Source organism: Rhipicephalus microplus, chromosome 1 (genome assembly GCF_043290135.1).
Source record: "Rhipicephalus microplus isolate Deutch F79 chromosome 1, USDA_Rmic, whole genome shotgun sequence".
Taxonomy (NCBI): Eukaryota; Metazoa; Arthropoda; class Arachnida; order Ixodida; family Ixodidae; genus Rhipicephalus; species Rhipicephalus microplus.
In genome coordinates, this window is record NC_134700.1 from 266427817 (window position 1) to 266441880 (window position 14064).

Below are 14064 nucleotides of genomic sequence, written 5' to 3' on the forward strand. Positions count from 1 at the left end.
CTGCCCTATGTAGACATAGTCTTTTACAACTTGAAGTCCACTATTACCTATCTCGAAACGCTGCTCTCTTCGGAGCTTGCTGTGCATTATAATTTTAAGACACCTTTCACAACAGCTTCGCTGTTTCATCAATTATGTGTATGGGCGGGTGCAGTGTTTCCCTTCAGGGAGAGGCAAAGGGTCGTCCCAGTGCCCCCCTTCCTATCATGTCTATGTATGGGACTGGCTTTGACTTGGCGCCCCTCTCTTAGGTCGCACCACACGTACCCTCTGCCCCCTTCTACCCCCGCTCTTGAACACGCTTGTTAATGTCCGGTTGGTTTTTTTTTTTTTTGTTAAATAACGTCTGAAACACATGAAGGAAGGCAGACAAAAGCGGGCACAGGCAATGGCGGATCCAGAGAGGGGGGAAGGGGCGCTATGGGCCATCACCCTCTCTCTTCAATGTCTGTCGTCTACCTCATATCACCGATTAGAACAAATGAGTGGGACCTTCAGTGTGAGCACAAATTAACAGTATTTGTGCCGTGATGGAGCAACTACTAAAAACAAAAGCCGAGACCCTCTCCCCGGTTTTACTTCATGCGACCCCCCCCCCCCGCTCCCTAAAATGAGTGGCTGGATTTGCCACAGGAAACCCAAAAATCATATATCGTGCGTTCATTACACCGTACATCGAAAAAAAAAACGAAAAATAAACACGCTGTCTAGTGCCTATAGGGCAATGCGTGCACTATAGTACTATATGAGGCAGTGAATCCCTCGAGCTTGTCGATTACGGCGTGAGCATATTCTTCCTTTTTCAATTCTTTTGAACTATCGACGATTGCAACGAGCAGCCATCATCCACGCAGACGGCTGTCTGTGTGCGCGATAAGATCGGAATTAGTGAAGTGCTGCCCTCGTGAGCAATCATTGTCTCGCGCCTGTGAGTTTATCAGTACAGATAAGAAAAGCGAGCACGTGTAGCAATTAAGTGCGTGACCTAATGAAAAGCACGACGCACGAATGATGGTCGTGATAATGATCACATGCAATCGAGTGCTCCGGCGAGTGCTGAAGTTGTAGCGCAGCAAGTCACGCAAAGCGCGTCATGAATGGTTGCACCGAAAAGAGATGCATGTGTGTACGAACGAGTCATATATCTTCAGTTTTTTTTTTCTTCTAAAAAGTTGTTTCAGCTCGCGTTCATGGACAGCATTATGCAAGCGCGCTGACATGCAGTATAGTAATAATATATGGGGTCGTACGTCCCAAAACCACGATCTGAGAGACGTTGTGGTGGAGGACTCCGGAAATTTCGTCCACCTGGGGTTTTCTAACGTCATAAATGCAGTCGGGATTCGATCGCGCGACCTTCGAATTAGCAGTTGAGGGCTATAACTACTAGATCACAGCGGCGGGGCACGCGGGCTATAGTATCCTTGCAGGTTTCTTATCAGGCAGGTATACCGTGGCAAGGCTCCTAGAAAAATAGGAGGCATTCGCCGCGGGGCCTTCGGCCGCAGCACCAAATAACATTATTGTTATATGTGGTTATGTTACCATACATACGTAGAATATATAATTAAGTCATGTATGTCAGCAGGACACAAACGAGACATATATGAGGCGGTCAAATTCTGCACCCGCTTTGATATTATAACTAGTTTCACGAAATCAACTGCGTTTTCATTTGAGCTGGCTTGTTATCGCGAAAATTATATTACTATGCGTGCCATCATTGTGTGAATGAGAGATATTTCTAAAACACGTACTCTTTGACCAACTCAACCTTATAATTAGGATATGCGACTGTGTGTATACGTCGGCGTTAATTCTGGTATAGACTTGCCAATGCATTGATTAGCCATCGACCCTTTGTTTGCTGATCGAATCTATTGACTCAAGTGCGCGCACTGTGTACGTTGACACTGTTATCTGTATCAATGAAATTAACGACATGGGTACAACAGGATATTGCTGAAATAAAAAGGGCCCATTTACGCTGGACGTTGTACGTATAGAAGGTTTTTTTTTTTGTTTCCACCCAGCCACGGTGTTCTAGTGGTTAAGATACTCGGCTGCTGACCCGCAGGTCGCGGAATCGAATCCCGGCTGCATTTTCAATGGAGGTGAAAATGCTGTAGGCCCGTGTGCTCTGATTTAAGTGCACGTCAAACAACACCAGCTGGTCGAAATTTCCAGAGCCATACTACACTATGGAGTCTCTCGTATGGTGGTTTTGGGACGTTAAACCCCTCATATAAATCAATCAATTTTTTCGGTTTTTCTTGTTGCGGTGCCTCTGGCATTGCGTCCCATTTGATTCAAGAGGGTAATCTAATCTTGCGAACAGTCGAGATAATTTGCAGTCGTTCCTCTTGCCTCTTTTTGAAGCACTGTTAGTGCTATAGTGAAAAAAAAAGGACAAAGTGATAACAAGAACAATAATAAAAACTTATTCAAAACAAAACACAGTGTTGAGGGGCTGTGCTTGGAGGCTGTCTGGTGAAAATCTTAAGTCCCGTCCTGCTGTCACTCGGGAAAGAAAACAGTCCGGGCAGGAGGAGGAAAAAAAAAAAAAAAAAACCCCATAGCGCGGCCTGTGTCGGCGTTGCTTGGGAGATCCCGAAAACTGCGCGATACTGGGGAGACCGTCACGCTATACCCGTGGAACTGGCGCTTTATATTTTATTTATGTTTTTTTAATGTACGCGTACGTCGTCTTATCCGCGCGTTGACAGCGCTGCTTCCGGACCTGCTCTCTCTCTTTCTCTCTGTAACTGAGGCTTGCGAAGGAAGAAAGGTGCAGGAAAACTGAAACGGTGCAACACGTCTGTATGTGACGCAGGAGACGGGCGAGCGAGGGGAGCGCGACACCAACACCGGAGGTTGTGCCGATGTTCATTTCATTTATTTTTTTTTTTGTAAACACGACGCCTTTCCTCGCAGCTCAACTGCGCAGCTAACGCGTATAATTTGGGGCCCGCATGAGGCGCAAGGTCAGGTTGAACATGAGTGTAAAAACGCCATCAACGCGCCTTACACGAGGATGCATGCCAACGTTCTTGCCGTTCGGACTGACGAGGAAGGCATCTCGGATGCGGAAGTCCCGAAATATATCGTGGAATCATATAGCGATGATATGTGCACCTTTTCGCTGTCGCACGAGAAACGAGAACAGCTCCCGAACATTCACGGGTCGTGACATCCTGGTTTACCGCATATGTTTCGTCAGAGTGCCACGTAAGGGTGCTCTCCGATTTTCTTGCATAAGAGAGGCAACTGAGTGTCGGCACATTTTTTGAATAAACAGTCTGATTGTTTAGTTAACGCCTCCTCTTACTAGCTGCCGAAAACATTGAGAAACGGCAGTGGTAAACGCCAAGTTGCGTACAGCGCGGGCACACCGCGGTTGGGCTTCGGCAGAGCAGACGAAACGTAACTCGCGAACCCAGAAACTTCCGCGCTCGTCGGACATGACGTACGCCTAGAAACTTGCGCATGCGCAGGTCGATGCGTGCGTGCCATTGACTCAGGCGTTGACAACTGAAGGTTTGGGGCTGACCCTTGTTTTTGTTTTTTACGAGGAATGTGTGTCGAATATCGGTGCGTGGCCTTTGGATATTGCGAGTGATTGGAACGTCGCCACACGAAACGATCAATGTCCTATGCTACGCTCCACCCGAAGAATGGATACTTGCTACGCGAAAGAAGACCCACTAGCCTCGATTCAAGATCCGACTGGTAAGTGCCGTTTTTTTCACGCACATTCGCGGTTATCGTGGCTATTAGTCGGCACCCCAAAAGCCTGTAGCTAGAGCAGGCATTCTGTTTTGTACTACAGGCCACGACGGGTCCTCTCAACGGTGGTCGCGCCGTCCATACCATCCGTGCGGGCAGTCGGATCGCAAAGTCGAGTTCCGCGGTCGCTACGAACGCACGCACATACACGTCCAATTCGGCAGTGCGGCGTGGACAGGCCCGAAATTTCCTCGTCCATGTGCCACTAAAAGACAGCGAAAGACGGTCGCTCTATACCGGCTTTTAGGCGTTGCTCCCGATGAGCTCTGATAACCGACAGACGAGTATTGGCTCGTCGTTTTGCGACTCGAGGGGAGCTTGTTGACGGCGGCCCGAACAAGTTCGCAGCTCGGCGACTGCTGCCGCAGCCGGCAGGCGCGGCAGTTGCTACTGGCTTGTCTTGTGGCGAGCTGGTATCTCTCTTCATTGTAGACATCTGTTCTCAAAATCGAGTCAGTTGATCGAGATCTTCGGGGTTAGTTGGCGACCGGTAACAAAAGCGTTTCAGCCTTTCCTTGGCGCTGTCTTCTCAAGGCGTGTGAGGCACTAGCATCCGCTGTCGGAGCGCCTACAGTTCCGCCGAGCGCCGCCGCCTCGTGCTTCCCTGGTTCTGCCTTCAAGATGCCTTATCGTGTCACAATCGCGTCGTTGAATCGCGTTATAAAGTCTTCGCTGGTTTTGATAAAGCGTGCAGCGAGATTCTCGGTGTTGTGCTTGATGGGCAGGACGATGGTTTAGCCTTGCTCGTCCAGTGCCCGAGTCCTGCTGGGAGGCTCACGCTTTCTCGATGGCGGTCAGATGTCCTTCCGTCACACGAGCTGTCAGTTTGACTCTCCTTTTTTGTAAGCGTGGCGTCATCGCGGTCGCTTATGCTTTTGTGTAACATTCGACTTCCTTGTAAAGTTCAGGCACTCCCAATGCAGGGTGTCAAAAATGACGCCCTCTTTAAAGCCACCGTGTGTTATGAATTTTTCGTCGCGTTTTTTTCTTCTCCTCCCTGGACCACTTGTGGCCCGGTCTGGAGCGGCGCCAGGAATTTCACGACCCATTAGGCGTCCGATGAGACGTACAGCGCGCGTCTGTACTGTTTCAGGCGACGGAAAGAGCCATTAAAATAAAACGAGGCCACTCGTAAAAATGTCACGCCTATTTCTACTACCACAACGTCTGCCGGATCGATCCCACCACTCCCTGGGGATTTTCGTAATTCGTCAGCCCCCGATGTGTCAGTTTTCCGCGTGGTGTCACTTGGGAGAGTCGGTGGTCATTATCCTCGGCTTCTAAAAGACACGTTATTTTAACCGCGAAACACACGTTTCGAGTTGTGTGAATCAGCTATTGTTTTTTAGAGAACGTTGATTCGCGATCCACTCGATCAACCAGCCAACAACAACTTTTAGTGCCAGCGTTGCTTGCTTTTGCTTTCTTGGGTTTGCTATCAGTGAGATCGTGCACGTTACTTTGTACCGTGCACTGTTTACCGACGTGCGTGTTTGTTAATGCGCTTAGGGGGGGCACGCGAAATTAGTGGGAGCCGTCAGATGGTAGCGGTGACATAGTTGGGGGCTCAGGCTTGCTCCCCCCCCCCCTTTTTTTTTTACGTATGTATACATATTTCGGCTCGCCGACTCCTCAAGAAGGGAGTTTTGAACGTAATCGTAAGGGAAGGGGAACGGGAAGTGGCGAGGAGGAGGTGATTTGGTCAGCTCGAAGCTAAAAAAAAAAAGTTTTTGGCGATGATCCAAGGGCGCCTGCAAAAATGCCTCGCCTCTGCTGTGGTAGTGATGCCTGTCCGAGGAATGTAGCCAGATAACTTGGCGCTCTCGCACGCGTTCGACCACGGATTAATTAGCCGTAAAGAGCGCGTCACGCTTTCTTCGAAAGCGCGCGATAGATGACGGGCGAGCTTGCTGATTCATCGGTATTTATTGTGTATTGTGTTCGCCTGCCATCTGTACAAGTTAGAAATGAAGCAGCAGTTTGACATTTCGTTTCTGTTGGGTAATGCAGTAGTGTAAGGTGACTGAGGCTGAGATTTTATGAGCAGCGAAACGCGGAAATGGTTGGGTCCGAAAAACTGAAATTACGTAGCTCACCTCTGACTAACGACTGTTTATTGAGCTAGCAAGAGCGTATTTGCCCTCGTGACATCTCTGAAATATTACATGTGCATTCTGACACACAAAAGGACTATAAAAGTTGTGTTGTTGCCATCAAGCATATTACTCTAGGAATATGCAATTACAATGTTAATTAAATAAGGCCATTTTGACATTGAAAAGTGGCATTTATGAGCAGTGAACAGGCCACGTGTGGCACACGTTTGTTGCAATAAATATAAATAAGGTTCCTGCACAATTGACCTTCTTCTCCAGTTTGTGCAGATTAGCTGATCAGCGTAAGTATAATTCCAGTCATGCTCAAGCCTGATTGACACTGCTCATATGGTACAGGTGTATACCTCTTGGTGATGGCATGAACGCTTTGGACATGGTCAGTGCGCAGAACTTGTGTAGCTAAACTTGCGGGCTTTTCTTGGCAATGAAGCGAAGGCTACAGAGCCTAACCGCGTGCATCTTATGGCTAATGAATGTAGTCCCCGAAAAGTGTCCGTATTGCTGGCAAATTTCGCAAGGCTACATCTGCCGGAAATCTGCAACAAATCCTAATCATCCGTATTTTGTATGTGAGATATAAAAATTGCTCCTTTATTTTCTACATGTAGCTCTTTAAGACTGGGCACTGCTGTGAGGTATTTGCATTTGTTTTACTTTCGTGTTGTCATTTCGAGTTTTTGCACGCAAAGTGCCACTTTTTACGTGTACCTCGAACGAATATGAAACACTGATTGCACACAGCCATTACTTTCCGCGGTTGTACGAAATGCATACTAAACTGGGCTACTTCGGATTGAAGTACATGTAAAAATTCTTCGCTTCTTTTTTTTTCATTGCTAGAAAAGATCTGAGTAAAGTGTGCACTTGTCACACGTGTGTGCCGAAATGAGTTTTAGAAATGTGACGAATTTCACTAACTTGTCATGTAAATGGTTACCATAATGTGACATATTACTCTGCTCAAAAGCTGCATTTTTATGTGAAGAAAATGGAGAAAAATGAAAACTATATCTGTGTGGTCACAGTTGATTCTTTTAACCAGTATGAGGACAGGCTATTTCATCATCTGAGCTCTAGGGAGAATGTGAAAGGTCAAAGCTTTGCAAACTAAACACTCTTGTTATTGTGTACTGCAGCCTATAAAAAACAATGAGAGCAAACTACAAAGTGCCTTGCCTCGAGCTGCCTCTCTTGAATTCTGGCAGGATAACTTAGACCACCAGGACCCTGTCATGGTGGTCTAGTGGCTGAGGCACTGACCCGCATGTCCTGGATCAAATCCCGGCTGCGGCGGCTGCATTTTTGATGAAGACGGAAATGCTTGGTCAGATTTAGGTGCATGGTAAAGAATCCAAGGTGGTCGAAATTTCTGGAGTCCTCTACTACGGCATCTGGTATAATCATATGATGGTGTTGGGATGTTAAACCCCAATAATTATTATTATCAAGAATGCCTAGAGACACTTTTTATGATGTGGTATATTTTATGTGAGCATCATTACGGACGGCAGTGTAAACAGTTACATCTTTCTCTAATAGATTTTGTGTCTCTTGCCAAGAGTGAAAAAATGAGCTGAGATACAATTCAAATGAAATATTTTTCGTAGTCATTTTGTCATTCTGTTATTTTGTAAGTGCTACTTTCAACATATACAGCGAATACCTAAATGAATGCCCGTGCCTGGTTGTTTAAGTAGAAAGATGATAAAAAAGCAAAAAAAGGAGTTGTTGCATATTTTAACAAGCAAGGGAGATTTTGTGTTGAATGTGGCATATGTGACACATTTGTTGGAAAGAAAACATATTAGCTCAAATTTCTATTAACATTTTTGATAATGTTGCATATGTAAATGTAAAATTTTGGCTTTAACTTCATCAATGGAATGAAGGATAATGGTGTATGCTGCTATGAAACTTCTTAGCTTTTATGTTTCTAGCTTTACAGTGCAGTCGTGCTTCAAAAAGCAGCGCAAACGACCACAGGATACACAGAAAAGGATCTCGCGCAGCGCTGTGCACATTCCTTTTCTGTGTGTCCTGCAGTTTTTTACACTGTTTATTCAATCATGCATGACCATCAAGACCAGCTACATGAACTTTTCCAGTCATGCTATTCACCATTTACAGGACGTTAAGCGTCAAATCAATAAAGCCTGCTGCCAAATAAGGGATGTCGCAAGAAGGTTTAAAACAGCAGTGCTTATAGCTTTCCCAATTATTACTCATGCCTTAATGTACTGCATGATGGAAACCAAAACTTGTTATTGCTAAACATGCTTTGAAGTGGAATTTCGGGCATACCTTGTGTTATACCTGTGCTGACAAAATTAACAGGCAGCTATTATTTCTGGCAATCTCGTAGCTTTGTAAACTGACACTAGGGCCACTTCGGATGCATTGATTAACAGCTAGTCTCACAATATCGGCGGTGACAGATCTTTTCGCTCTGATGCACTGCCTTTGCTTGGGCTTCTGGAGATTACGGCATAGCAGTTTCTTTAGTCTCTTTTGGTCTCGTGTGTTTAGGCCAGGCCAATGAAGCAGAAGAGATGGTGCTTTTGTATAAATCTTATTTCCGCTGTCGTGCTTCTGTAGGAGGAGGGCTTTGGCTTGTTTATTAATGGCCCTCCCAGGGATCACTGACCTGGAGGCTTGCCAATCTCTTTGCCCCGGGTAATAGCTGCCGTACGGGTCAAATGCATGTCTCTTCAACATTGTGTGTTGTCCGTTTGAGTGGCTGCATTGTCTGAAATGGGGCTTTGCGTGTAGAACAATTGTTCACTGCCTGGAGCCCTGTTCACCACAGGTGTCTACAGCAGGTTGTCCAATTGAAATTTTCTTTGAATCATTTCGAGTGTTTTAATATTTACTTGACTGTGAGGATTCCAAACCACAGATGAGTTCTCGAGGATCGGATGGATGAAAGTTTTATACTCAATTAGTTCCAATTTTGGGGTAGATTTGTACAAAGAACGTCTAAGAAATTGTAATTTCTGCAAGGCTTTTTTTTCGATGTAGGCAACATGCTCTCCGCTTAAAATCTGCACTTAATACAACCCCTAAATATTTATAAGTGTTAAAGAACGATAGTTTTGGACCGTTGATGGAATTTGAGTGTTGCAATGGAAGCTGCTTGTGTGTTATGGTCCTAGCTACCATTTTCTTTTCATTAACCTTCATCTGCCACTTTCACATCAAGAAGATATTTTCATTAACGCTGCGTTTAAAAGAACCTGGTCATCTGTAATACGTATTTCCCAATATAGAATGCAGTCATCGGCAAATTACTTAATAGTAACTGGAATGCCGTGGGTAATATCGTCTATAAAAATTGAAAAAAATGTGGCCCAAGCACTGAAATGTGAGAGATTCCCGATTTCACTGGTCGTGAATTGGAGTGGACGTTACAATAGAAACTATTTGATTTCGACAAGAAGGGTAGGCCTCAATCTATTAAATTAAGGAATCATTTTTCAGTATTGGTTTAAGTTTTGTGAAAAGTTTTGGATGCGACACATGATCAAATGTCTTTTCTAAGTCTAGGAAAATCTTGTCAATCTGACCTTCCATATCTAGAATAGCTACAATGTCATGAACAGTTTAGAGCAGTTGTTAGACTGTTGAGAAGCTTTTTCGAAAGCCATGTTGTCGGTCATTGATTAGATTGTTTTCTTCGACAAAGTCGAGAGATGCTTGAATATAATGTGTCCCAATTTCTTCGCGCATCAGGAAGGCAGAGAAATAGGTCTTTAGGCGGAAACGACAAAAGAGTTTGGCGATTTGCATATAGGGATAAATTTTCTACAAATTTTAATTCATCTGGAAATGTGGCCAAAAACAGTGATTTCTGAAAAATGATCCACCAGAACCTTGAGCACCATTCAGCAGACCTCGCAAGGAACGTGTTAGGTACGCCATCGATGCCAGGTGAGCGTCTTATATGGATCTATGTTAAGAAGCAGAGACAAGATCCTTCCTAAGATATTGAAATGTCACTTATTTTAATTAATTAGTTAATTAATTTAATTGATTGATAATTATTTGTTTATTAAAAATACCTTGCAGGCCCGATAGGTAATTGTGTAAGGGGAGCATCAAAACAATATGTATACATGGATTTGCACAACCTGGTGGGATATCATGGACCGTTTTTGAACATGACTTCTTTACTATCATTATCAGTAAATGCTGAACAAAAACGTGCTAAAGGATTCGGCGATAGTTTCTCTCTTTGTGACGATAGCCCCATTTACACATGTACTATGAAGACACTTCTTTTCCGGGGCAAAATGCTGCCAGAATTTTGCTGGGGATGACAGAAACAAGTTTTCTAAGGTGACATTATAATAATGATCTTTTGCTTTCTTGATACTGTCTTTTAATTCTTTGTACACGATGCTGAGTTTAAGTATGTTAGTCGGAGTGGGGTTCTGACAATGCTCCTTTCTGACGGATGGACGGACGAGAAAGAAAGAAAGAAAGAAAGAAAGGAAAAATGAAGAAAGCAAGAAAGAAAGAACAAAAGAAAGAAAGGAAGAAAATGGAGACGTAGCATGTAGGAATAAAAATGAGGTGAACTAAGATATCCAAACAATTGTCTACTGAGGCTGAGGTTTAGAATGTTCTCTTCTCATGCCATCTGCTAGTCTAGGCTCTGGTTCTGCTGGTGACAGTCTTGTAGACGCACTGACAAAACTACTACGACATGATGTTTTTATAGGGTGTAGAATAAACAGATGTCAGCTCTATTAAAGATTTGTCGTGTAGTAGTAGTACGAGGAAAGAGCACTGGGTAGGCTTTCAAAGATTAAGAATGATAAGGATGTCACCCACGAAAATAATGTAGCAAATGCTTTGTCTTTGCTGAATGATTCATGGATGTGAATCCTGGACCTTGCGGAAGTTTGAGAGAAAAAGAATATTTTTTTCTAGCTCTGGTGCTAGTGTAAAGATGCACAGCCATATAAACCAAATGCTTTGCAATAAGGGAGAACATAGTCTTTCGAGAAAAAAAAAAAAAAAGGTTCTTTCTTTGATCATGTCGGGTGGGCTGCTGATCCAATGGCACTTGAAACTCGATTTAACAAAACCCGATTTTATGAATACCTCGATTGAATAAACAAGTTCAGATTCCCCTGCAGTTGCCCCGGAGCTATTTTTCTTCCCAATTTGACTAAATTCTCAGATTTCCTCAAATTTTTAAATTGAGTTTCAACTGTAATGGCAGCCAAATTCTATGTTAAAATATTGATGGGGCACTGAATGACAATATCGATCGCTACGGGGCATAGGAAAGAGTTTCAAAGATCTTGATGGCTGAATTGATTAAACATATTGTATTGGCATTTGTATGCTGATTGTGTCACCAAGAGTCGACTTTAACTGAACGATAATTGACAACAATAGCCGCCCCTAAAGCTGCAGTGTCCCACTTGCCTTTTTAATAAAATGCCATTGTAAGCATTGAAGAACAAAAGCAACTGGAATTCCTATATGTTTCATTGCACACTTAGAGAATCTGTAGTGTAAAAATAGTATCATGTAAAAAATTTGTCCCAAGTGATTATGCCTTGCGATCGTATTCGCTACATCTTCTGTATTGCTGTGTGTGCCATAACATAAATTTAAAGACATTCATAAATCGCTCTTTGTTAGTTTGTCAACTATGTACAAAATTTATGATATTCATAATATGCCAATATCCATATCAGTTTCTCTCTCAGGTAATTCTGCTGCTCTTAGTAATTTAGCACAAACAGTCTGAAAAACTTCTGTGCTAAAAAAAAAAAAGACATATTGCATAAATGCAGTTATCCCACTAACCTTCTATTATGTTTATACTGGTACAGGTGGTAGGAGGATCATGCGCTGTCAATGTGTAAATCGTTTGAAGGTTTAAGTAGGGAATGCCACAATAACAACAAAATGACAAAAACAAAATAAAACAATAACTGAAATGAAAATTTTCAAACGTTGGAGCTATTACCTTCTTCTAAAGTGGGCGACGAGCGGAGCTGATGTGAGGTACATTTATTTATTGATTATCTTGAAATAAATAGAGTATGAATGATGTATTTCAGCTTATACATAATATACGCCTTGGAGATGCGGGCTATTGCTTTATCTGCTATCGGGACTTCCCCGCATGGCTGTATCTCTCAAAGAGCAGCCCGATGTTTTCAGTGGCCTCATTGTCAAAGTGTAGTTGAATATTGTCGACTCTTATCTGCCCACATAGGAGGTGAACAGTTGTTGCTACGGATTCTGTGGTTGTCCAACAAAGCCCTGAAGTTGTAATGTAGTCAGTTTTGCTTCCCGTTTGACGCTCATTCAGATAGCATCGCCACAACATTTCTTATCATAGTGCCTGTGAAGTCTTGGCTCCCCTCTTATGCATGCTGTGCACAACACTTTGGTTGCTTACGTACGCTTCCAGTGTGTACTGATAAGTCTTTGAAGTGCTTCCCTTTTAGCTTGGAGAGTGTATATATCAATATTGTGATATTCTTCTTAATCATTTGTGTATTTAGATTTTGCTTTTGCATAGCAGATGCACTTACTATTGGAAGGGTTTGGTTCATGGCATAGAGGTTTGTTGTCTGTATGAGCAAGCAGGCTTTACAAATGATTATACAGAATACGCATAGGAGGAATGATTTGAGAAGCTGCTCAGTGGGTACTATAATTTTTTTTGTACCATCATGGTTGCATTTGTTGGTTAGAATTTATTATTTAGCAAAGTTATGTACATGTAGTACTTCAATATTTATGTTTATGTCTTAAATTCTCTCTATAGTCACACTTTCCCATACACAAACTTTCTGCCCCCCCCCCCCCCCCAAAAAAAAACCCTAGTCAAATCCTGAAGCTCTATTAAGCACCCTTATGGTACATCATCATTTAATGAAGGCTAGGGAGATGACACACATCAGCTTTTGTGAAAGTTTATTGGTAGTTATTCATAGTTTTCTTTTGAAGCCCTGCCGCGGTTGTCTAGTGGCTAACGTACTCGGCTGCTGACTCGCAAGTCGCGGGATCGAATCCCGGCTGCGGCAGCTGCATTTCCGATGGAGGCGGAAATGTTGTAGGCCCGTGTGCTCAGATTTGGGTGCACGTTAAAGAACCCCAAATGGTCGAAATTTTTGGAGCCCTCCTTTACGGCGTCTCTCATATCATATCGTGGTTTTGGGACGTTAAACCCCACAAATCAATCAATCAATCAATCTTTTGAAGAGCAGCAAGTGTGAGTCAGGTGACTTTCTTCACAGTGTCTCGTGATTATGATTTATTTTCTTTTTACAAAGATTATTATATGATGTAAAAGTATGGCATGTTAGACTTAGGTTCTTTGTATTTTACAGCAGCAGCTCAATTGTGGTGGAGGCAAAATTAAAAAATACTCACTTTTTTTGCATCAATTTATTTATTATGCAACTGACAGGTATTTTCCACAAGGCAGGGCTGAAAGGACTGGCTTGCTTTTTGACTAATAAGTCTTGACTCTACTGGATGTAGCAGCAACAGTAGTAACACACTTTACAAGCCGGATTGCCTTTAGGCGGCAAAAATGTAAGCCGAGTTGCAAATTCAACAAGTATTGTACAAAAAATAATTAATGTGATAGCGCTAAAGTGCTCATTCCACAGACTTTCCTACGTCAATGTCGGCGTCGTTAGTCACTAGTGAAAAATTATCATGTTGTCCGTGACCAAAAAATTGAGAACTGTGCAAATAAACTAAATAATTAAAATTTTCTGATCCGATTGAGGATTGAACCCTGGCCGTCTGCGAAAAGCAGGTGTTCTGCCACAGAGCCAAAATATTTGTTAAAACTGCTTTGGAAAAAAAAAAAAACTTTATGTGAATGTAAGTAGCGGAAGGAGTCTCCGTAATGCATCATATGTCGTGTGGCAAAAGCATAGAATTGCGTGAGGCGCCAAAACATGTGAATTGAGCAACGAGTGGCTGTTTTAAAGGACCATTCATTACAAAGCACTCAGGTGTATTTGACTAAGAAGAAAGCAAAGCAGAAAAAGCTAACACAGTTCCACATTTTCATCCTGAATCAGTAGCCAAGTGATGAATGAATTTGTGCATTTAATTCAGTTTGTTAAATAAATCTGTATAAGAAATGTGCACTGAGCCGATAGCATCACAGTGC

General features: G+C 43.1%; 1 protein-coding gene across 2 annotated transcripts in view; it reads left to right on the plus strand.

Annotated features, from left to right (window-relative positions):
- The first annotated feature begins 3483 nt into the window (after positions 1 to 3483).
- The window catches only part of LOC119187729 (unconventional myosin-IXb-like), a 65250-nt gene continuing 54669 nt past the window's right edge, over positions 3484 to 14064 (plus strand). For both annotated transcript variants that reach the window (XM_075894177.1, XM_037435809.2), the window contains exon 1: positions 3484 to 3729. The gene's annotated coding sequence lies outside the window, so the exon portion shown is untranslated. The remainder of the gene's footprint in view (positions 3730 to 14064) is intronic.